The sequence below is a fragment of the Ambystoma mexicanum genome, chromosome 1q, assembly GCF_040938575.1.
Source record: "Ambystoma mexicanum isolate Mex_15411 chromosome 1q, UKY_AmexF1_1, whole genome shotgun sequence".
Taxonomy (NCBI): Eukaryota; Metazoa; Chordata; class Amphibia; order Caudata; family Ambystomatidae; genus Ambystoma; species Ambystoma mexicanum.
Window position 1 is genome coordinate 592,768,522 of NC_090922.1, and position 20,995 is coordinate 592,789,516.

Sequence of the window (20,995 nt, forward strand, 5' to 3'; positions counted from 1 at the left end):
GCGCATACTCTGGTTTCTCTTCAAACCGAATAAATATTTCGCCTTTTACTAAAGATTTCCGTGGAGAGGAACATTAAAGAGTTTCACTCAATTTTTTGAAGCCCTGCCAAGTGCAGGGTTACCTATGCTGGTTAAAAAAAAAAAGAAACAGAGCAAATGAAAGCGCAAAGCCTGCTTTTCAGCTGTTGGCTTGCACCCCCCAGCTGTCAGTCAGCCTTTGCAGGGGTCCTCGCAGCACAGCCAGGCTGATGCTTTGCAGTGGTAGCCAGAGGGGGGAGCCTTTAGCTAATGCTTGCTGCTGTCGCCACCTGCTGGTGAGCCAGCAGAGGCTGGCTCCAAGCTAGCATCCAGGAGGATATGGCCCCAGTGGGCAGGGGTTTGGGCCCGGGCCCCGATCGGCTGACGAACGCCTGACAAACGCCGTTCTTTGCCCGCTGGCAGCCCAGGAGGCCCAGCACCCGTGCAAGACAGGGTGAGGGCGGAAAATGACCCCTGTGTCCTGAGAAAGGAGAGAGCGGGCTGCTTTTTCAACATCCTGGGGGAGGAGCCCCATCTCTGGGGCCCAAAAGAAAATCTCACGCCTGCCTCCCAGAAGCCCTAGACCTTATGTAAACGAGGGGAGTCCTCAGGCAAAGGCAGACTCTGCCTGCCTTTTGGCCAATGTCACATGGCCTGCGGTCTGGAGAAATTTGCATACCCACAATCCCCTGCCAGGTTTCATGACTTTGGATGGGATTGCTTGCAAATAAAGTCATTCTGCCACGGGTTCGGAGCCCGATAGCATTCTCCATTCGCTTCATCTCAAAAAGCGTCATCGTGTGCACTGCTTCACTAAGTCACCCTGAGCTAGTGAGGTGTTGCATTTTTTGCGGCCGCAGTCGGGGCCACTAGAGCGCATACTCTGGTTTCTCTTCAAACCGAATAAATCTTTCGCCTTTTACTAAAGATTTCCGTGGAGAGGAACATTAAAGAGTTTCACTCAATTTTTTGAAGCCCTGCCAAGTGCAGGGTTACCTATGCTGGTTAAAAAAAAAAAGAAACAGAGCAAATGAAAGCGCAAAGCCTGCTTTTCAGCTGTTGGCTTGCACCCCCCAGCTGTCAGTCAGCCTTTGCAGGGGTCCTCGCAGCACAGCCAGGCTGATGCTTTGCAGTGGTAGCCAGAGGGGGGAGCCTTTAGCTAATGCTTGCTGCTGTCGCCACCTGCTGGTGAGCCAGCAGAGGCTGGCTCCAAGCTAGCATCCAGGAGGATATGGCCCCAGTGGGCAGGGGTTTGGGCCCGGGCCCCGATCGGCTGACGAACGCCTGACAAACGCCGTTCTTTGCCCGCTGGCAGCCCAGGAGGCCCAGCACCCGTGCAAGACAGGGTGAGGGCGGAAAATGACCCCTGTGTCCTGAGAAAGGAGAGAGCGGGCTGCTTTTTCAACATCCTGGGGGAGGAGCCCCATCTCTGGGGCCCAAAAGAAAATCTCACGCCTGCCTCCCAGAAGCCCTAGACCTTATGTAAACGAGGGGAGTCCTCAGGCAAAGGCAGACTCTGCCTGCCTTTTGGCCAATGTCACATGGCCTGCGGTCTGGAGAAATTTGCATACCCACAATCCCCTGCCAGGTTTCATGACTTTGGATGGGATTGCTTGCAAATAAAGTCATTCTGCCACGGGTTCGGAGCCCGATAGCATTCTCCATTCGCTTCATCTCAAAAAGCGTCATCGTGTGCACTGCTTCACTAAGTCACCCTGAGCTAGTGAGGTGTTGCATTTTTTGCGGCCGCAGTCGGGGCCACTAGAGCGCATACTCTGGTTTCTCTTCAAACCGAATAAATCTTTCGCCTTTTACTAAAGATTTCCGTGGAGAGGAACATTAAAGAGTTTCACTCAATTTTTTGAAGCCCTGCCAAGTGCAGGGTTACCTATGCTGGTTAAAAAAAAAAAGAAACAGAGCAAATAAAAGCGCAAAGCCTGCTTTTCAGCTGTTGGCTTGCACCCCCCAGCTGTCAGTCAGCCTTTGCAGGGGTCCTCGCAGCACAGCCAGGCTGATGCCTTGCAGTGGTAGCCAGAGGGGGGAGCCTTTAGCTAATGCTTGCTGCTGTTGCCACCTGCTGGTGAGCCAGCAGAGGCTGGCTCCAAGCTAGCATCCAGGAGGATATGGCCCCAGTGGGCAGGGGTTTGGGCCCGGGCCCCGATCGGCTGACGAACGCCTGACAAACGCCGTCCTTTGCCCGGCGGGCTTTGCCCTGGCGGGCAAAAGAACCTGGCAGCCCAGGAGGCCCAGCACCCGTGCAAGACAGGGTGAGGGCGGAAAATGACCCCTGTGTCCTGAGAAAGGAGAGAGCGGGCTGCTTTTTCAACATCCTGGGGGAGGAGCCCCATCTCTGGGGCCCAAAAGAAAATCTCACGCCTGCCTCCCAGAAGCCCTAGACCTTATGTAAACGAGGGGAGTCCTCAGGCAAAGGCAGACTCTGCCTGCCTTTTGGCCAATGTCACATGGCCTGCGGTCTGGAGAAATTTGCATACCCACAATCCCCTGCCAGGTTTCATGACTTTGGATGGGATTGCTTGCAAATAAAGTCATTCTGCCACGGGTTCGGAGCCCGATAGCATTCTCCATTCGCTTCATCTCAAAAAGCGTCATCGTGTGCACTGCTTCACTAAGTCACCCTGAGCTAGTGAGGTGTTGCATTTTTTGCGGCCGCAGTCGGGGCCACTAGAGCGCATACTCTGGTTTCTCTTCAAACCGAATAAATCTTTCGCCTTTTACTAAAGATTTCCGTGGAGAGGAACATTAAAGAGTTTCACTCAATTTTTTGAAGCCCTGCCAAGTGCAGGGTTACCTATGCTGGTTAAAAAAAAAAAGAAACAGAGCAAATGAAAGCGCAAAGCCTGCTTTTCAGCTGTTGGCTTGCACCCCCCAGCTGTCAGTCAGCCTTTGCAGGGGTCCTCGCAGCACAGCCAGGCTGATGCTTTGCAGTGGTAGCCAGAGGGGGGAGCCTTTAGCTAATGCTTGCTGCTGTCGCCACCTGCTGGTGAGCCAGCAGAGGCTGGCTCCAAGCTAGCATCCAGGAGGATATGGCCCCAGTGGGCAGGGGTTTGGGCCCGGGCCCCGATCGGCTGACGAACGCCTGACAAACGCCGTTCTTTGCCCGCTGGCAGCCCAGGAGGCCCAGCACCCGTGCAAGACAGGGTGAGGGCGGAAAATGATCCCTGTGTCCTGAGAAAGGAGAGAGCGGGCTGCTTCTTCAACATCCTGGGGGAGGAGCCCCATCTCTGGGGCCCAAAAGAAAATCTCACGCCTGCCTCCCAGAAGCCCTAGACCTTATGTAAACGAGGGGAGTCCTCAGGCAAAGGCAGACTCTGCCTGCCTTTTGGCCAATGTCACATGGCCTGCGGTCTGGAGAAATTTGCATACCCACAATCCCCTGCCAGGTTTCATGACTTTGGATGGGATTGCTTGCAAATAAAGTCATTCTGCCACGGGTTCGGAGCCCGATAGCATTCTCCATTCGCTTCATCTCAAAAAGCGTCATCGTGTGCACTGCTTCACTAAGTCACCCTGAGCTAGTGAGGTGTTGCATTTTTTGCGGCCGCAGTCGGGGCCACTAGAGCGCATACTCTGGTTTCTCTTCAAACCGAATAAATCTTTCGCCTTTTACTAAAGATTTCCGTGGAGAGGAACATTAAAGAGTTTCACTCAATTTTTTGAAGCCCTGCCAAGTGCAGGGTTACCTATGCTGGTTAAAAAAAAAAAGAAACAGAGCAAATGAAAGCGCAAAGCCTGCTTTTCAGCTGTTGGCTTGCACCCCCCAGCTGTCAGTCAGCCTTTGCAGGGGTCCTCGCAGCACAGCCAGGCTGATACCTTGCAGTGGTAGCCAGAGGGGGGAGCCTTTAGCTAATGCTTGCTGCTGTCGCCACCTGCTGGTGAGCCAGCAGAGGCTGGCTCCAAGCTAGCATCCAGGAGGATATGGCCCCAGTGGGCAGGGGTTTGGGCCCGGGCCCCGATCGCCTGACAAACGCCTGACAAACGCCTGACAAACGCCTGACAAACGCCTGACAAACGCCTGACAAACGCCGTCCTTTGCCCGGCGGGCTTTGCCCTGGCGGGCAAAAGAACCTGGCAGCCCAGGAGGCCCAGCACCCGTGCAAGACAGGGTGAGGGCGGAAAATGACCCCTGTGTCCTGAGAAAGGAGAGAGCGGGCTGCTTTTTCAACATCCTGGGGGAGGAGCCCCATCTCTGGGGCCCAAAAGAAAATCTCACGCCTGCCTCCCAGAAGCCCTAGACCTTATGTAAACGAGGGGAGTCCTCAGGCAAAGGCAGACTCTGCCTGCCTTTTGGCCAATGTCACATGGCCTGCGGTCTGGAGAAATTTGCATACCCACAATCCCCTGCCAGGTTTCATGACTTTGGATGGGATTGCTTGCAAATAAAGTCATTCTGCCACGGGTTCGGAGCCCGATAGCATTCTCCATTCGCTTCATCTCAAAAAGCGTCATCGTGTGCACTGCTTCACTAAGTCACCCTGAGCTAGTGAGGTGTTGCATTTTTTGCGGCCGCAGTCGGGGCCACTAGAGCGCATACTCTGGTTTCTCTTCAAACCGAATAAATCTTTCGCCTTTTACTAAAGATTTCCGTGGAGAGGAACATTAAAGAGTTTCACTCAATTTTTTGAAGCCCTGCCAAGTGCAGGGTTACCTATGCTGGTTAAAAAAAAAAAGAAACAGAGCAAATGAAAGCGCAAAGCCTGCTTTTCAGCTGTTGGCTTGCACCCCCCAGCTGTCAGTCAGCCTTTGCAGGGGTCCTCGCAGCACAGCCAGGCTGATGCTTTGCAGTGGTAGCCAGAGGGGGGAGCCTTTAGCTAATGCTTGCTGCTGTCGCCACCTGCTGGTGAGCCAGCAGAGGCTGGCTCCAAGCTAGCATCCAGGAGGATATGGCCCCAGTGGGCAGGGGTTTGGGCCCGGGCCCCGATCGGCTGACGAACGCCTGACAAACGCCGTTCTTTGCCCGCTGGCAGCCCAGGAGGCCCAGCACCCGTGCAAGACAGGGTGAGGGCGGAAAATGATCCCTGTGTCCTGAGAAAGGAGAGAGCGGGCTGCTTCTTCAACATCCTGGGGGAGGAGCCCCATCTCTGGGGCCCAAAAGAAAATCTCACGCCTGCCTCCCAGAAGCCCTAGACCTTATGTAAACGAGGGGAGTCCTCAGGCAAAGGCAGACTCTGCCTGCCTTTTGGCCAATGTCACATGGCCTGCGGTCTGGAGAAATTTGCATACCCACAATCCCCTGCCAGGTTTCATGACTTTGGATGGGATTGCTTGCAAATAAAGTCATTCTGCCACGGGTTCGGAGCCCGATAGCATTCTCCATTCGCTTCATCTCAAAAAGCGTCATCGTGTGCACTGCTTCACTAAGTCACCCTGAGCTAGTGAGGTGTTGCATTTTTTGCGGCCGCAGTCGGGGCCACTAGAGCGCATACTCTGGTTTCTCTTCAAACCGAATAAATCTTTCGCCTTTTACTAAAGATTTCCGTGGAGAGGAACATTAAAGAGTTTCACTCAATTTTTTGAAGCCCTGCCAAGTGCAGGGTTACCTATGCTGGTTAAAAAGAAACAGAGCAAATGAAAGCGCAAAGCCTGCTTTTCAGCTGTTGGCTTGCACCCCCCAGCTGTCAGTCAGCCTTTGCAGGGGTCCTCGCAGCACAGCCAGGCTGATGCCTTGCAGTGGTAGCCAGAGGGGGGAGCCTTTAGCTAATGCTTGCTGCTGTCGCCACCTGCTGGTGAGCCAGCAGAGGCTGGCTCCAAGCTAGCATCCAGGAGGATATGGCCCCAGTGGGCAGGGGTTTGGGCCCGGGCCCCGATCGGCTGACGAACGCCTGACAAACGCCGTCCTTTGCCCGCTGGCAGCCCAGGAGGCCCAGCACCCGTGCAAGACAGGGTGAGGGCGGAAAATGACCCCTGTGTCCTGAGAAAGGAGAGAGCGGGCTGCTTCTTCAACATCCTGGGGGAGGAGCCCCATCTCTGGGGCCCAAAAGAAAATCTCACGCCTGCCTCCCAGAAGCCCTAGACCTTATGTAAACGAGGGGAGTCCTCAGGCAAAGGCAGACTCTGCCTGCCTTTTGGCCAATGTCACATGGCCTGCGGTCTGGAGAAATTTGCATACCCACAATCCCCTGCCAGGTTTCATGACTTTGGATGGGATTGCTTGCAAATAAAGTCATTCTGCCACGGGTTCGGAGCCCGATAGCATTCTCCATTCGCTTCATCTCAAAAAGCGTCATTGTGTGCACTGCTTCACTAAGTCACCCTGAGCTAGTGAGGTGTTGCATTTTTTGCGGCCGCAGTCGGGGCCACTAGAGCGCATACTCTGGTTTCTCTTCAAACCGAATAAATCTTTCGCCTTTTACTAAAGATTTCCGTGGAGAGGAACATTAAAGAGTTTCACTCAATTTTTTGAAGCCCTGCCAAGTGCAGGGTTACCTATGCTGGTTATAAAAAAAAAGAAACAGAGCAAATGAAAGCGCAAAGCCTGCTTTTCAGCTGTTGGCTTGCACCCCCCAGCTGTCAGTCAGCCTTTGCAGGGGTCCTCGCAGCACAGCCAGGCTGATGCCTTGCAGTGGTAGCCAGAGGGGGGAGCCTTTAGCTAATGCTTGCTGCTGTCGCCACCTGCTGGTGAGCCAGCAGAGGCTGGCTCCAAGCTAGCATCCAGGAGGATATGGCCCCAGTGGGCAGGGGTTTGGGCCCGGGCCCCGATCGGCTGACAAACGCCTGACAAACGCCGTCCTTTGCCCGGCGGGCTTTGCCCTGGCGGGCAAAAGAACCTGGCAGCCCAGGAGGCCCAGCACCCGTGCAAGACAGGGTGAGGGCGGAAAATGACCCCTGTGTCCTGAGAAAGGAGAGAGCGGGCTGCTTTTTCAACATCCTGGGGGAGGAGCCCCATCTCTGGGGCCCAAAAGAAAATCTCACGCCTGCCTCCCAGAAGCCCTAGACCTTATGTAAACGAGGGGAGTCCTCAGGCAAAGGCAGACTCTGCCTGCCTTTTGGCCAATGTCACATGGCCTGCGGTCTGGAGAAATTTGCATACCCACAATCCCCTGCCAGGTTTCATGACTTTGGATGGGATTGCTTGCAAATAAAGTCATTCTGCCACGGGTTCGGAGCCCGATAGCATTCTCCATTCGCTTCATCTCAAAAAGCGTCATCGTGTGCACTGCTTCACTAAGTCACCCTGAGCTAGTGAGGTGTTGCATTTTTTGCGGCCGCAGTCGGGGCCACTAGAGCGCATACTCTGGTTTCTCTTCAAACCGAATAAATCTTTCGCCTTTTACTAAAGATTTCCGTGGAGAGGAACATTAAAGAGTTTCACTCAATTTTTTGAAGCCCTGCCAAGTGCAGGGTTACCTATGCTGGTTAAAAAAAAAAAGAAACAGAGCAAATGAAAGCGCAAAGCCTGCTTTTCAGCTGTTGGCTTGCACCCCCCAGCTGTCAGTCAGCCTTTGCAGGGGTCCTCGCAGCACAGCCAGGCTGATGCTTTGCAGTGGTAGCCAGAGGGGGGAGCCTTTAGCTAATGCTTGCTGCTGTCGCCACCTGCTGGTGAGCCAGCAGAGGCTGGCTCCAAGCTAGCATCCAGGAGGATATGGCCCCAGTGGGCAGGGGTTTGGGCCCGGGCCCCGATCGGCTGACGAACGCCTGACAAACGCCGTTCTTTGCCCGCTGGCAGCCCAGGAGGCCCAGCACCCGTGCAAGACAGGGTGAGGGCGGAAAATGACCCCTGTGTCCTGAGAAAGGAGAGAGCGGGCTGCTTTTTCAACATCCTGGGGGAGGAGCCCCATCTCTGGGGCCCAAAAGAAAATCTCACGCCTGCCTCCCAGAAGCCCTAGACCTTATGTAAACGAGGGGAGTCCTCAGGCAAAGGCAGACTCTGCCTGCCTTTTGGCCAATGTCACATGGCCTGCGGTCTGGAGAAATTTGCATACCCACAATCCCCTGCCAGGTTTCATGACTTTGGATGGGATTGCTTGCAAATAAAGTCATTCTGCCACGGGTTCGGAGCCCGATAGCATTCTCCATTCGCTTCATCTCAAAAAGCGTCATCGTGTGCACTGCTTCACTAAGTCACCCTGAGCTAGTGAGGTGTTGCATTTTTTGCGGCCGCAGTCGGGGCCACTAGAGCGCATACTCTGGTTTCTCTTCAAACCGAATAAATCTTTCGCCTTTTACTAAAGATTTCCGTGGAGAGGAACATTAAAGAGTTTCACTCAATTTTTTGAAGCCCTGCCAAGTGCAGGGTTACCTATGCTGGTTAAAAAAAAAAAGAAACAGAGCAAATGAAAGCGCAAAGCCTGCTTTTCAGCTGTTGGCTTGCACCCCCCAGCTGTCAGTCAGCCTTTGCAGGGGTCCTCGCAGCACAGCCAGGCTGATGCTTTGCAGTGGTAGCCAGAGGGGGGAGCCTTTAGCTAATGCTTGCTGCTGTCGCCACCTGCTGGTGAGCCAGCAGAGGCTGGCTCCAAGCTAGCATCCAGGAGGATATGGCCCCAGTGGGCAGGGGTTTGGGCCCGGGCCCCGATCGGCTGACGAACGCCTGACAAACGCCGTTCTTTGCCCGCTGGCAGCCCAGGAGGCCCAGCACCCGTGCAAGACAGGGTGAGGGCGGAAAATGACCCCTGTGTCCTGAGAAAGGAGAGAGCGGGCTGCTTTTTCAACATCCTGGGGGAGGAGCCCCATCTCTGGGGCCCAAAAGAAAATCTCACGCCTGCCTCCCAGAAGCCCTAGACCTTATGTAAACGAGGGGAGTCCTCAGGCAAAGGCAGACTCTGCCTGCCTTTTGGCCAATGTCACATGGCCTGCGGTCTGGAGAAATTTGCATACCCACAATCCCCTGCCAGGTTTCATGACTTTGGATGGGATTGCTTGCAAATAAAGTCATTCTGCCACGGGTTCGGAGCCCGATAGCATTCTCCATTCGCTTCATCTCAAAAAGCGTCATCGTGTGCACTGCTTCACTAAGTCACCCTGAGCTAGTGAGGTGTTGCATTTTTTGCGGCCGCAGTCGGGGCCACTAGAGCGCATACTCTGGTTTCTCTTCAAACCGAATAAATCTTTCGCCTTTTACTAAAGATTTCCGTGGAGAGGAACATTAAAGAGTTTCACTCAATTTTTTGAAGCCCTGCCAAGTGCAGGGTTACCTATGCTGGTTAAAAAAAAAAAGAAACAGAGCAAATGAAAGCGCAAAGCCTGCTTTTCAGCTGTTGGCTTGCACCCCCCAGCTGTCAGTCAGCCTTTGCAGGGGTCCTCGCAGCACAGCCAGGCTGATGCTTTGCAGTGGTAGCCAGAGGGGGGAGCCTTTAGCTAATGCTTGCTGCTGTCGCCACCTGCTGGTGAGCCAGCAGAGGCTGGCTCCAAGCTAGCATCCAGGAGGATATGGCCCCAGTGGGCAGGGGTTTGGGCCCGGGCCCCGATCGGCTGACGAACGCCTGACAAACGCCGTTCTTTGCCCGCTGGCAGCCCAGGAGGCCCAGCACCCGTGCAAGACAGGGTGAGGGCGGAAAATGACCCCTGTGTCCTGAGAAAGGAGAGAGCGGGCTGCTTTTTCAACATCCTGGGGGAGGAGCCCCATCTCTGGGGCCCAAAAGAAAATCTCACGCCTGCCTCCCAGAAGCCCTAGACCTTATGTAAACGAGGGGAGTCCTCAGGCAAAGGCAGACTCTGCCTGCCTTTTGGCCAATGTCACATGGCCTGCGGTCTGGAGAAATTTGCATACCCACAATCCCCTGCCAGGTTTCATGACTTTGGATGGGATTGCTTGCAAATAAAGTCATTCTGCCACGGGTTCGGAGCCCGATAGCATTCTCCATTCGCTTCATCTCAAAAAGCGTCATCGTGTGCACTGCTTCACTAAGTCACCCTGAGCTAGTGAGGTGTTGCATTTTTTGCGGCCGCAGTCGGGGCCACTAGAGCGCATACTCTGGTTTCTCTTCAAACCGAATAAATCTTTCGCCTTTTACTAAAGATTTCCGTGGAGAGGAACATTAAAGAGTTTCACTCAATTTTTTGAAGCCCTGCCAAGTGCAGGGTTACCTATGCTGGTTAAAAAAAAAAAGAAACAGAGCAAATAAAAGCGCAAAGCCTGCTTTTCAGCTGTTGGCTTGCACCCCCCAGCTGTCAGTCAGCCTTTGCAGGGGTCCTCGCAGCACAGCCAGGCTGATGCCTTGCAGTGGTAGCCAGAGGGGGGAGCCTTTAGCTAATGCTTGCTGCTGTTGCCACCTGCTGGTGAGCCAGCAGAGGCTGGCTCCAAGCTAGCATCCAGGAGGATATGGCCCCAGTGGGCAGGGGTTTGGGCCCGGGCCCCGATCGGCTGACGAACGCCTGACAAACGCCGTCCTTTGCCCGGCGGGCTTTGCCCTGGCGGGCAAAAGAACCTGGCAGCCCAGGAGGCCCAGCACCCGTGCAAGACAGGGTGAGGGCGGAAAATGACCCCTGTGTCCTGAGAAAGGAGAGAGCGGGCTGCTTTTTCAACATCCTGGGGGAGGAGCCCCATCTCTGGGGCCCAAAAGAAAATCTCACGCCTGCCTCCCAGAAGCCCTAGACCTTATGTAAACGAGGGGAGTCCTCAGGCAAAGGCAGACTCTGCCTGCCTTTTGGCCAATGTCACATGGCCTGCGGTCTGGAGAAATTTGCATACCCACAATCCCCTGCCAGGTTTCATGACTTTGGATGGGATTGCTTGCAAATAAAGTCATTCTGCCACGGGTTCGGAGCCCGATAGCATTCTCCATTCGCTTCATCTCAAAAAGCGTCATCGTGTGCACTGCTTCACTAAGTCACCCTGAGCTAGTGAGGTGTTGCATTTTTTGCGGCCGCAGTCGGGGCCACTAGAGCGCATACTCTGGTTTCTCTTCAAACCGAATAAATCTTTCGCCTTTTACTAAAGATTTCCGTGGAGAGGAACATTAAAGAGTTTCACTCAATTTTTTGAAGCCCTGCCAAGTGCAGGGTTACCTATGCTGGTTAAAAAAAAAAAGAAACAGAGCAAATGAAAGCGCAAAGCCTGCTTTTCAGCTGTTGGCTTGCACCCCCCAGCTGTCAGTCAGCCTTTGCAGGGGTCCTCGCAGCACAGCCAGGCTGATGCTTTGCAGTGGTAGCCAGAGGGGGGAGCCTTTAGCTAATGCTTGCTGCTGTCGCCACCTGCTGGTGAGCCAGCAGAGGCTGGCTCCAAGCTAGCATCCAGGAGGATATGGCCCCAGTGGGCAGGGGTTTGGGCCCGGGCCCCGATCGGCTGACGAACGCCTGACAAACGCCGTTCTTTGCCCGCTGGCAGCCCAGGAGGCCCAGCACCCGTGCAAGACAGGGTGAGGGCGGAAAATGATCCCTGTGTCCTGAGAAAGGAGAGAGCGGGCTGCTTCTTCAACATCCTGGGGGAGGAGCCCCATCTCTGGGGCCCAAAAGAAAATCTCACGCCTGCCTCCCAGAAGCCCTAGACCTTATGTAAACGAGGGGAGTCCTCAGGCAAAGGCAGACTCTGCCTGCCTTTTGGCCAATGTCACATGGCCTGCGGTCTGGAGAAATTTGCATACCCACAATCCCCTGCCAGGTTTCATGACTTTGGATGGGATTGCTTGCAAATAAAGTCATTCTGCCACGGGTTCGGAGCCCGATAGCATTCTCCATTCGCTTCATCTCAAAAAGCGTCATCGTGTGCACTGCTTCACTAAGTCACCCTGAGCTAGTGAGGTGTTGCATTTTTTGCGGCCGCAGTCGGGGCCACTAGAGCGCATACTCTGGTTTCTCTTCAAACCGAATAAATCTTTCGCCTTTTACTAAAGATTTCCGTGGAGAGGAACATTAAAGAGTTTCACTCAATTTTTTGAAGCCCTGCCAAGTGCAGGGTTACCTATGCTGGTTAAAAAGAAACAGAGCAAATGAAAGCGCAAAGCCTGCTTTTCAGCTGTTGGCTTGCACCCCCCAGCTGTCAGTCAGCCTTTGCAGGGGTCCTCGCAGCACAGCCAGGCTGATGCCTTGCAGTGGTAGCCAGAGGGGGGAGCCTTTAGCTAATGCTTGCTGCTGTCGCCACCTGCTGGTGAGCCAGCAGAGGCTGGCTCCAAGCTAGCATCCAGGAGGATATGGCCCCAGTGGGCAGGGGTTTGGGCCCGGGCCCCGATCGGCTGACGAACGCCTGACAAACGCCGTCCTTTGCCCGCTGGCAGCCCAGGAGGCCCAGCACCCGTGCAAGACAGGGTGAGGGCGGAAAATGACCCCTGTGTCCTGAGAAAGGAGAGAGCGGGCTGCTTCTTCAACATCCTGGGGGAGGAGCCCCATCTCTGGGGCCCAAAAGAAAATCTCACGCCTGCCTCCCAGAAGCCCTAGACCTTATGTAAACGAGGGGAGTCCTCAGGCAAAGGCAGACTCTGCCTGCCTTTTGGCCAATGTCACATGGCCTGCGGTCTGGAGAAATTTGCATACCCACAATCCCCTGCCAGGTTTCATGACTTTGGATGGGATTGCTTGCAAATAAAGTCATTCTGCCACGGGTTCGGAGCCCGATAGCATTCTCCATTCGCTTCATCTCAAAAAGCGTCATTGTGTGCACTGCTTCACTAAGTCACCCTGAGCTAGTGAGGTGTTGCATTTTTTGCGGCCGCAGTCGGGGCCACTAGAGCGCATACTCTGGTTTCTCTTCAAACCGAATAAATCTTTCGCCTTTTACTAAAGATTTCCGTGGAGAGGAACATTAAAGAGTTTCACTCAATTTTTTGAAGCCCTGCCAAGTGCAGGGTTACCTATGCTGGTTATAAAAAAAAAGAAACAGAGCAAATGAAAGCGCAAAGCCTGCTTTTCAGCTGTTGGCTTGCACCCCCCAGCTGTCAGTCAGCCTTTGCAGGGGTCCTCGCAGCACAGCCAGGCTGATGCCTTGCAGTGGTAGCCAGAGGGGGGAGCCTTTAGCTAATGCTTGCTGCTGTCGCCACCTGCTGGTGAGCCAGCAGAGGCTGGCTCCAAGCTAGCATCCAGGAGGATATGGCCCCAGTGGGCAGGGGTTTGGGCCCGGGCCCCGATCGGCTGACAAACGCCTGACAAACGCCGTCCTTTGCCCGGCGGGCTTTGCCCTGGCGGGCAAAAGAACCTGGCAGCCCAGGAGGCCCAGCACCCGTGCAAGACAGGGTGAGGGCGGAAAATGACCCCTGTGTCCTGAGAAAGGAGAGAGCGGGCTGCTTTTTCAACATCCTGGGGGAGGAGCCCCATCTCTGGGGCCCAAAAGAAAATCTCACGCCTGCCTCCCAGAAGCCCTAGACCTTATGTAAACGAGGGGAGTCCTCAGGCAAAGGCAGACTCTGCCTGCCTTTTGGCCAATGTCACATGGCCTGCGGTCTGGAGAAATTTGCATACCCACAATCCCCTGCCAGGTTTCATGACTTTGGATGGGATTGCTTGCAAATAAAGTCATTCTGCCACGGGTTCGGAGCCCGATAGCATTCTCCATTCGCTTCATCTCAAAAAGCGTCATCGTGTGCACTGCTTCACTAAGTCACCCTGAGCTAGTGAGGTGTTGCATTTTTTGCGGCCGCAGTCGGGGCCACTAGAGCGCATACTCTGGTTTCTCTTCAAACCGAATAAATCTTTCGCCTTTTACTAAAGATTTCCGTGGAGAGGAACATTAAAGAGTTTCACTCAATTTTTTGAAGCCCTGCCAAGTGCAGGGTTACCTATGCTGGTTAAAAAAAAAAAGAAACAGAGCAAATGAAAGCGCAAAGCCTGCTTTTCAGCTGTTGGCTTGCACCCCCCAGCTGTCAGTCAGCCTTTGCAGGGGTCCTCGCAGCACAGCCAGGCTGATGCTTTGCAGTGGTAGCCAGAGGGGGGAGCCTTTAGCTAATGCTTGCTGCTGTCGCCACCTGCTGGTGAGCCAGCAGAGGCTGGCTCCAAGCTAGCATCCAGGAGGATATGGCCCCAGTGGGCAGGGGTTTGGGCCCGGGCCCCGATCGGCTGACGAACGCCTGACAAACGCCGTTCTTTGCCCGCTGGCAGCCCAGGAGGCCCAGCACCCGTGCAAGACAGGGTGAGGGCGGAAAATGACCCCTGTGTCCTGAGAAAGGAGAGAGCGGGCTGCTTTTTCAACATCCTGGGGGAGGAGCCCCATCTCTGGGGCCCAAAAGAAAATCTCACGCCTGCCTCCCAGAAGCCCTAGACCTTATGTAAACGAGGGGAGTCCTCAGGCAAAGGCAGACTCTGCCTGCCTTTTGGCCAATGTCACATGGCCTGCGGTCTGGAGAAATTTGCATACCCACAATCCCCTGCCAGGTTTCATGACTTTGGATGGGATTGCTTGCAAATAAAGTCATTCTGCCACGGGTTCGGAGCCCGATAGCATTCTCCATTCGCTTCATCTCAAAAAGCGTCATCGTGTGCACTGCTTCACTAAGTCACCCTGAGCTAGTGAGGTGTTGCATTTTTTGCGGCCGCAGTCGGGGCCACTAGAGCGCATACTCTGGTTTCTCTTCAAACCGAATAAATCTTTCGCCTTTTACTAAAGATTTCCGTGGAGAGGAACATTAAAGAGTTTCACTCAATTTTTTGAAGCCCTGCCAAGTGCAGGGTTACCTATGCTGGTTAAAAAAAAAAAGAAACAGAGCAAATGAAAGCGCAAAGCCTGCTTTTCAGCTGTTGGCTTGCACCCCCCAGCTGTCAGTCAGCCTTTGCAGGGGTCCTCGCAGCACAGCCAGGCTGATGCTTTGCAGTGGTAGCCAGAGGGGGGAGCCTTTAGCTAATGCTTGCTGCTGTCGCCACCTGCTGGTGAGCCAGCAGAGGCTGGCTCCAAGCTAGCATCCAGGAGGATATGGCCCCAGTGGGCAGGGGTTTGGGCCCGGGCCCCGATCGGCTGACGAACGCCTGACAAACGCCGTTCTTTGCCCGCTGGCAGCCCAGGAGGCCCAGCACCCGTGCAAGACAGGGTGAGGGCGGAAAATGATCCCTGTGTCCTGAGAAAGGAGAGAGCGGGCTGCTTCTTCAACATCCTGGGGGAGGAGCCCCATCTCTGGGGCCCAAAAGAAAATCTCACGCCTGCCTCCCAGAAGCCCTAGACCTTATGTAAACGAGGGGAGTCCTCAGGCAAAGGCAGACTCTGCCTGCCTTTTGGCCAATGTCACATGGCCTGCGGTCTGGAGAAATTTGCATACCCACAATCCCCTGCCAGGTTTCATGACTTTGGATGGGATTGCTTGCAAATAAAGTCATTCTGCCACGGGTTCGGAGCCCGATAGCATTCTCCATTCGCTTCATCTCAAAAAGCGTCATCGTGTGCACTGCTTCACTAAGTCACCCTGAGCTAGTGAGGTGTTGCATTTTTTGCGGCCGCAGTCGGGGCCACTAGAGCGCATACTCTGGTTTCTCTTCAAACCGAATAAATCTTTCGCCTTTTACTAAAGATTTCCGTGGAGAGGAACATTAAAGAGTTTCACTCAATTTTTTGAAGCCCTGCCAAGTGCAGGGTTACCTATGCTGGTTAAAAAGAAACAGAGCAAATGAAAGCGCAAAGCCTGCTTTTCAGCTGTTGGCTTGCACCCCCCAGCTGTCAGTCAGCCTTTGCAGGGGTCCTCGCAGCACAGCCAGGCTGATGCCTTGCAGTGGTAGCCAGAGGGGGGAGCCTTTAGCTAATGCTTGCTGCTGTCGCCACCTGCTGGTGAGCCAGCAGAGGCTGGCTCCAAGCTAGCATCCAGGAGGATATGGCCCCAGTGGGCAGGGGTTTGGGCCCGGGCCCCGATCGGCTGACGAACGCCTGACAAACGCCGTCCTTTGCCCGCTGGCAGCCCAGGAGGCCCAGCACCCGTGCAAGACAGGGTGAGGGCGGAAAATGACCCCTGTGTCCTGAGAAAGGAGAGAGCGGGCTGCTTCTTCAACATCCTGGGGGAGGAGCCCCATCTCTGGGGCCCAAAAGAAAATCTCACGCCTGCCTCCCAGAAGCCCTAGACCTTATGTAAACGAGGGGAGTCCTCAGGCAAAGGCAGACTCTGCCTGCCTTTTGGCCAATGTCACATGGCCTGCGGTCTGGAGAAATTTGCATACCCACAATCCCCTGCCAGGTTTCATGACTTTGGATGGGATTGCTTGCAAATAAAGTCATTCTGCCACGGGTTCGGAGCCCGATAGCATTCTCCATTCGCTTCATCTCAAAAAGCGTCATTGTGTGCACTGCTTCACTAAGTCACCCTGAGCTAGTGAGGTGTTGCATTTTTTGCGGCCGCAGTCGGGGCCACTAGAGCGCATACTCTGGTTTCTCTTCAAACCGAATAAATCTTTCGCCTTTTACTAAAGATTTCCGTGGAGAGGAACATTAAAGAGTTTCACTCAATTTTTTGAAGCCCTGCCAAGTGCAGGGTTACCTATGCTGGTTATAAAAAAAAAGAAACAGAGCAAATGAAAGCGCAAAGCCTGCTTTTCAGCTGTTGGCTTGCACCCCCCAGCTGTCAGTCAGCCTTTGCAGGGGTCCTCGCAGCACAGCCAGGCTGATGCCTTGCAGTGGTAGCCAGAGGGGGGAGCCTTTAGCTAATGCTTGCTGCTGTCGCCACCTGCTGGTGAGCCAGCAGAGGCTGGCTCCAAGCTAGCATCCAGGAGGATATGGCCCCAGTGGGCAGGGGTTTGGGCCCGGGCCCCGATCGGCTGACAAACGCCTGACAAACGCCGTCCTTTGCCCGGCGGGCTTTGCCCTGGCGGGCAAAAGAACCTGGCAGCCCAGGAGGCCCAGCACCCGTGCAAGACAGGGTGAGGGCGGAAAATGACCCCTGTGTCCTGAGAAAGGAGAGAGCGGGCTGCTTTTTCAACATCCTGGGGGAGGAGCCCCATCTCTGGGGCCCAAAAGAAAATCTCACGCCTGCCTCCCAGAAGCCCTAGACCTTATGTAAACGAGGGGAGTCCTCAGGCAAAGGCAGACTCTGCCTGCCTTTTGGCCAATGTCACATGGCCTGCGGTCTGGAGAAATTTGCATACCCACAATCCCCTGCCAGGTTTCATGACTTTGGATGGGATTGCTTGCAAATAAAGTCATTCTGCCACGGGTTCGGAGCCCGATAGCATTCTCCATTCGCTTCATCTCAAAAAGCGTCATCGTGTGCACTGCTTCACTAAGTCACCCTGAGCTAGTGAGGTGTTGCATTTTTTGCGGCCGCAGTCGGGGCCACTAGAGCGCATACTCTGGTTTCTCTTCAAACCGAATAAATCTTTCGCCTTTTACTAAAGATTTCCGTGGAGAGGAACATTAAAGAGTTTCACTCAATTTTTTGAAGCCCTGCCAAGTGCAGGGTTACCTATGCTGGTTAAAAAAAAAAAGAAACAGAGCAAATGAAAGCGCAAAGCCTGCTTTTCAGCTGTTGGCTTGCACCCCCCAGCTGTCAGTCAGCCTTTGCAGGGGTCCTCGCAGCACAGCCAGGCTGATGCTTTGCAGTGGTAGCCAGAGGGGGGAGCCTTTAGCTAATGCTTGCTGCTGTCGCCACCTGCTGGTGAGCCAGCAGAGGCTGGCTCCAAGCTAGCATCCAGGAGGATATGGCCCCAGTGGGCAGGGGTTTGGGCCCGGGCCCCGATCGGCTGACGAACGCCTGACAAACGCCGTTCTTTGCCCGCTGGCAGCCCAGGAGGCCCAGCACCCGTGCAAGACAGGGTGAGGGCGGAAAATGACCCCTGTGTCCTGAGAAAGGAGAGAGCGGGCTGCTTTTTCAACATCCTGGGGGAGGAGCCCCATCTCTGGGGCCCAAAAGAAAATCTCACGCCTGCCTCCCAGAAGCCCTAGACCTTATGTAAACGAGGGGAGTCCTCAGGCAAAGGCAGACTCTGCCTGCCTTTTGGCCAATGTCACATGGCCTGCGGTCTGGAGAAATTTGCATACCCACAATCCCCTGCCAGGTTTCATGACTTTGGATGGGATTGCTTGCAAATAAAGTCATTCTGCCACGGGTTCGGAGCCCGATAGCATTCTCCATTCGCTTCATCTCAAAAAGCGTCATCGTGTGCACTGCTTCACTAAGTCACCCTGAGCTAGTGAGGTGTTGCATTTTTTGCGGCCGCAGTCGGGGCCACTAGAGCGCATACTCTGGTTTCTCTTCAAACCGAATAAATCTTTCGCCTTTTACTAAAGATTTCCGTGGAGAGGAACATTAAAGAGTTTCACTCAATTTTTTGAAGCCCTGCCAAGTGCAGGGTTACCTATGCTGGTTAAAAAAAAAAAGAAACAGAGCAAATGAAAGCGCAAAGCCTGCTTTTCAGCTGTTGGCTTGCACCCCCCAGCTGTCAGTCAGCCTTTGCAGGGGTCCTCGCAGCACAGCCAGGCTGATGCTTTGCAGTGGTAGCCAGAGGGGGGAGCCTTTAGCTAATGCTTGCTGCTGTCGCCACCTGCTGGTGAGCCAGCAGAGGCTGGCTCCAAGCTAGCATCCAGGAGGATATGGCCCCAGTGGGCAGGGGTTTGGGCCCGGGCCCCGATCGGCTGACGAACGCCTGACAAACGCCGTTCTTTGCCCGCTGGCAGCCCAGGAGGCCCAGCACCCGTGCAAGACAGGGTGAGGGCGGAAAATGACCCCTGTGTCCTGAGAAAGGAGAGAGCGGGCTGCTTTTTCAACATCCTGGGGGAGGAGCCCCATCTCTGGGGCCCAAAAGAAAATCTCACGCCTGCCTCCCAGAAGCCCTAGACCTTATGTAAACGAGGGGAGTCCTCAGGCAAAGGCAGACTCTGCCTGCCTTTTGGCCAATGTCACATGGCCTGCGGTCTGGAGAAATTTGCATACCCACAATCCCCTGCCAGGTTTCATGACTTTGGATGGGATTGCTTGCAAATAAAGTCATTCTGCCACGGGTTCGGAGCCCGATAGCATTCTCCATTCGCTTCATCTCAAAAAGCGTCATCGTGTGCACTGCTTCACTAAGTCACCCTGAGCTAGTGAGGTGTTGCATTTTTTGCGGCCGCAGTCGGGGCCACTAGAGCGCATACTCTGGTTTCTCTTCAAACCGAATAAATCTTTCGCCTTTTACTAAAGATTTCCGTGGAGAGGAACATTAAAGAGTTTCACTCAATTTTTTGAAGCCCTGCCAAGTGCAGGGTTACCTATGCTGGTTAAAAAAAAAAAGAAACAGAGCAAATGAAAGCGCAAAGCCTGCTTTTCAGCTGTTGGCTTGCACCCCCCAGCTGTCAGTCAGCCTTTGCAGGGGTCCTCGCAGCACAGCCAGGCTGATGCTTTGCAGTGGTAGCCAGAGGGGGGAGCCTTTAGCTAATGCTTGCTGCTGTCGCCACCTGCTGGTGAGCCAGCAGAGGCTGGCTCCAAGCTAGCATCCAGGAGGATATGGCCCCAGTGGGCAGGGGTTTGGGCCCGGGCCCCGATCGGCTGACGAACGCCTGACAAACGCCGTTCTTTGCCCGCTGGCAGCCCAGGAGGCCCAGCACCCGTGCAAGACAGGGTGAGGGCGGAAAATGACCCCTGTGTCCTGAGAAAGGAGAGAGCGGGCTGCTTTTTCAACATCCTGGGGGAGGAGCCCCATCTCTGGGGCCCAAAAGAAAATCTCACGCCTGCCTCCCAGAAGCCCTAGACCTTATGTAAACGAGGGGAGTCCTCAGGCAAAGGCAGACTCTGCCTGCCTTTTGGCCAATGTCACATGGCCTGCGGTCTGGAGAAATTTGCATACCCACAATCCCCTGCCAGGTTTCATGACTTTGGATGGGATTGCTTGCAAATAAAGTCATTCTGCCACGGGTTCGGAGCCCGATAGCATTCTCCATTCGCTTCATCTCAAAAAGCGTCATCGTGTGCACTGCTTCACTAAGTCACCCTGAGCTAGTGAGGTGTTGCATTTTTTGCGGCCGCAGTCGGGGCCACTAGAGCGCATACTCTGGTTTCTCTTCAAACCGAATAAATCTTTCGCCTTTTACTAAAGATTTCCGTGGAGAGGAACATTAAAGAGTTTCACTCAATTTTTTGAAGCCCTGCCAAGTGCAGGGTTACCTATGCTGGTTAAAAAAAAAAAGAAACAGAGCAAATAAAAGCGCAAAGCCTGCTTTTCAGCTGTTGGCTTGCACCCCCCAGCTGTCAGTCAGCCTTTGCAGGGGTCCTCGCAGCACAGCCAGGCTGATGCCTTGCAGTGGTAGCCAGAGGGGGGAGCCTTTAGCTAATGCTTGCTGCTGTCGCCACCTGCTGGTGAGCCAGCAGAGGCTGGCTCCAAGCTAGCATCCAGGAGGATATGGCCCCAGTGGGCAGGGGTTTGGGCCCGGGCCCCGATCGGCTGACGAACGCCTGACAAACGCCGTTCTTTGCCCGCTGGCAGCCCAGGAGGCCCAGCACCCGTGCAAGACAGGGTGAGGGCGGAAAATGATCCCTGTGTCCTGAGAAAGGAGAGAGCGGGCTGCTTCTTCAACATCCTGGGGGAGGAGCCCCATCTCTGGGGCCCAAAAGAAAATCTCACGCCTGCCTCCCAGAAGCCCTAGACCTTATGTAAACGAGGGGAGTCCTCAGGCAAAGGCAGACTCTGCCTGCCTTTTGGCCAATGTCACATGGCCTGCGGTCTGGAGAAATTTGCATACCCACAATCCCCTGCCAGGTTTCATGACTTTGGATGGGATTGCTTGCAAATAAAGTCATTCTGCCACGGGTTCGGAGCCCGATAGCATTCTCCATTCGCTTCATCTCAAAAAGCGTCATCGTGTGCACTGCTTCACTAAGTCACCCTGAGCTAGTGAGGTGTTGCATTTTTTGCGGCCGCAGTCGGGGCCACTAGAGCGCATACTCTGGTTTCTCTTCAAACCGAATAAATCTTTCGCCTTTTACTAAAGATTTCCGTGGAGAGGAACATTAAAGAGTTTCACTCAATTTTTTGAAGCCCTGCCAAGTGCAGGGTTACCTATGCTGGTTAAAAAGAAACAGAGCAAATGAAAGCGCAAAGCCTGCTTTTCAGCTGTTGGCTTGCACCCCCCAGCTGTCAGTCAGCCTTTGCAGGGGTCCTCGCAGCACAGCCAGGCTGATGCCTTGCAGTGGTAGCCAGAGGGGGGAGCCTTTAG

General features: G+C 54.4%; 24 non-coding genes across 24 annotated transcripts; all 24 read left to right on the forward strand.

The window, feature by feature from the left end:
• The first annotated feature begins 4 nt into the window (after nt 1-4).
• LOC138565188 (U5 spliceosomal RNA) lies at nt 5-120 on the forward strand. Its single transcript, XR_011301094.1, has one exon. It is a non-coding gene; the product is annotated as a U5 spliceosomal RNA (small nuclear RNA).
• Nucleotides 121-896: 776 nt separating this feature from the next.
• On the forward strand, nt 897-1,012 carry LOC138564211 (U5 spliceosomal RNA). Its single transcript, XR_011300167.1, has one exon. It is a non-coding gene; the product is annotated as a U5 spliceosomal RNA (small nuclear RNA).
• A 776-nt stretch (nt 1,013-1,788) lies between these two features.
• On the forward strand, nt 1,789-1,904 carry LOC138564212 (U5 spliceosomal RNA). The gene has a single exon (XR_011300168.1). It is a non-coding gene; the product is annotated as a U5 spliceosomal RNA (small nuclear RNA).
• Nucleotides 1,905-2,709: 805 nt separating this feature from the next.
• LOC138564213 (U5 spliceosomal RNA) lies at nt 2,710-2,825 on the forward strand. The gene has a single exon (XR_011300169.1). It is a non-coding gene; the product is annotated as a U5 spliceosomal RNA (small nuclear RNA).
• A 776-nt stretch (nt 2,826-3,601) lies between these two features.
• LOC138564216 (U5 spliceosomal RNA) lies at nt 3,602-3,717 on the forward strand. Its single transcript, XR_011300171.1, has one exon. It is a non-coding gene; the product is annotated as a U5 spliceosomal RNA (small nuclear RNA).
• Nucleotides 3,718-4,566: 849 nt separating this feature from the next.
• On the forward strand, nt 4,567-4,682 carry LOC138564217 (U5 spliceosomal RNA). The gene has a single exon (XR_011300172.1). It is a non-coding gene; the product is annotated as a U5 spliceosomal RNA (small nuclear RNA).
• Nucleotides 4,683-5,458: 776 nt separating this feature from the next.
• Nucleotides 5,459-5,574, forward strand: LOC138564218 (U5 spliceosomal RNA). Its single transcript, XR_011300173.1, has one exon. It is a non-coding gene; the product is annotated as a U5 spliceosomal RNA (small nuclear RNA).
• Nucleotides 5,575-6,344: 770 nt separating this feature from the next.
• Nucleotides 6,345-6,460, forward strand: LOC138564219 (U5 spliceosomal RNA). Its single transcript, XR_011300174.1, has one exon. It is a non-coding gene; the product is annotated as a U5 spliceosomal RNA (small nuclear RNA).
• Nucleotides 6,461-7,265: 805 nt separating this feature from the next.
• LOC138564220 (U5 spliceosomal RNA) lies at nt 7,266-7,381 on the forward strand. The gene has a single exon (XR_011300175.1). It is a non-coding gene; the product is annotated as a U5 spliceosomal RNA (small nuclear RNA).
• Nucleotides 7,382-8,157: 776 nt separating this feature from the next.
• Nucleotides 8,158-8,273, forward strand: LOC138564221 (U5 spliceosomal RNA). Its single transcript, XR_011300176.1, has one exon. It is a non-coding gene; the product is annotated as a U5 spliceosomal RNA (small nuclear RNA).
• Nucleotides 8,274-9,049: 776 nt separating this feature from the next.
• Nucleotides 9,050-9,165, forward strand: LOC138564222 (U5 spliceosomal RNA). Its single transcript, XR_011300177.1, has one exon. It is a non-coding gene; the product is annotated as a U5 spliceosomal RNA (small nuclear RNA).
• A 776-nt stretch (nt 9,166-9,941) lies between these two features.
• LOC138564223 (U5 spliceosomal RNA) lies at nt 9,942-10,057 on the forward strand. Its single transcript, XR_011300178.1, has one exon. It is a non-coding gene; the product is annotated as a U5 spliceosomal RNA (small nuclear RNA).
• Nucleotides 10,058-10,862: 805 nt separating this feature from the next.
• LOC138564224 (U5 spliceosomal RNA) lies at nt 10,863-10,978 on the forward strand. Its single transcript, XR_011300179.1, has one exon. It is a non-coding gene; the product is annotated as a U5 spliceosomal RNA (small nuclear RNA).
• A 776-nt stretch (nt 10,979-11,754) lies between these two features.
• LOC138564225 (U5 spliceosomal RNA) lies at nt 11,755-11,870 on the forward strand. The gene has a single exon (XR_011300180.1). It is a non-coding gene; the product is annotated as a U5 spliceosomal RNA (small nuclear RNA).
• Nucleotides 11,871-12,640: 770 nt separating this feature from the next.
• LOC138564227 (U5 spliceosomal RNA) lies at nt 12,641-12,756 on the forward strand. Its single transcript, XR_011300182.1, has one exon. It is a non-coding gene; the product is annotated as a U5 spliceosomal RNA (small nuclear RNA).
• Nucleotides 12,757-13,561: 805 nt separating this feature from the next.
• On the forward strand, nt 13,562-13,677 carry LOC138564228 (U5 spliceosomal RNA). Its single transcript, XR_011300183.1, has one exon. It is a non-coding gene; the product is annotated as a U5 spliceosomal RNA (small nuclear RNA).
• A 776-nt stretch (nt 13,678-14,453) lies between these two features.
• On the forward strand, nt 14,454-14,569 carry LOC138564229 (U5 spliceosomal RNA). Its single transcript, XR_011300184.1, has one exon. It is a non-coding gene; the product is annotated as a U5 spliceosomal RNA (small nuclear RNA).
• Nucleotides 14,570-15,345: 776 nt separating this feature from the next.
• On the forward strand, nt 15,346-15,461 carry LOC138564230 (U5 spliceosomal RNA). Its single transcript, XR_011300185.1, has one exon. It is a non-coding gene; the product is annotated as a U5 spliceosomal RNA (small nuclear RNA).
• A 770-nt stretch (nt 15,462-16,231) lies between these two features.
• On the forward strand, nt 16,232-16,347 carry LOC138564231 (U5 spliceosomal RNA). The gene has a single exon (XR_011300186.1). It is a non-coding gene; the product is annotated as a U5 spliceosomal RNA (small nuclear RNA).
• An 805-nt stretch (nt 16,348-17,152) lies between these two features.
• LOC138564232 (U5 spliceosomal RNA) lies at nt 17,153-17,268 on the forward strand. The gene has a single exon (XR_011300187.1). It is a non-coding gene; the product is annotated as a U5 spliceosomal RNA (small nuclear RNA).
• A 776-nt stretch (nt 17,269-18,044) lies between these two features.
• LOC138564233 (U5 spliceosomal RNA) lies at nt 18,045-18,160 on the forward strand. Its single transcript, XR_011300188.1, has one exon. It is a non-coding gene; the product is annotated as a U5 spliceosomal RNA (small nuclear RNA).
• A 776-nt stretch (nt 18,161-18,936) lies between these two features.
• LOC138564234 (U5 spliceosomal RNA) lies at nt 18,937-19,052 on the forward strand. Its single transcript, XR_011300189.1, has one exon. It is a non-coding gene; the product is annotated as a U5 spliceosomal RNA (small nuclear RNA).
• A 776-nt stretch (nt 19,053-19,828) lies between these two features.
• LOC138564235 (U5 spliceosomal RNA) lies at nt 19,829-19,944 on the forward strand. The gene has a single exon (XR_011300190.1). It is a non-coding gene; the product is annotated as a U5 spliceosomal RNA (small nuclear RNA).
• A 776-nt stretch (nt 19,945-20,720) lies between these two features.
• LOC138564236 (U5 spliceosomal RNA) lies at nt 20,721-20,836 on the forward strand. The gene has a single exon (XR_011300191.1). It is a non-coding gene; the product is annotated as a U5 spliceosomal RNA (small nuclear RNA).
• Nucleotides 20,837-20,995: the final 159 nt, after the last annotated feature.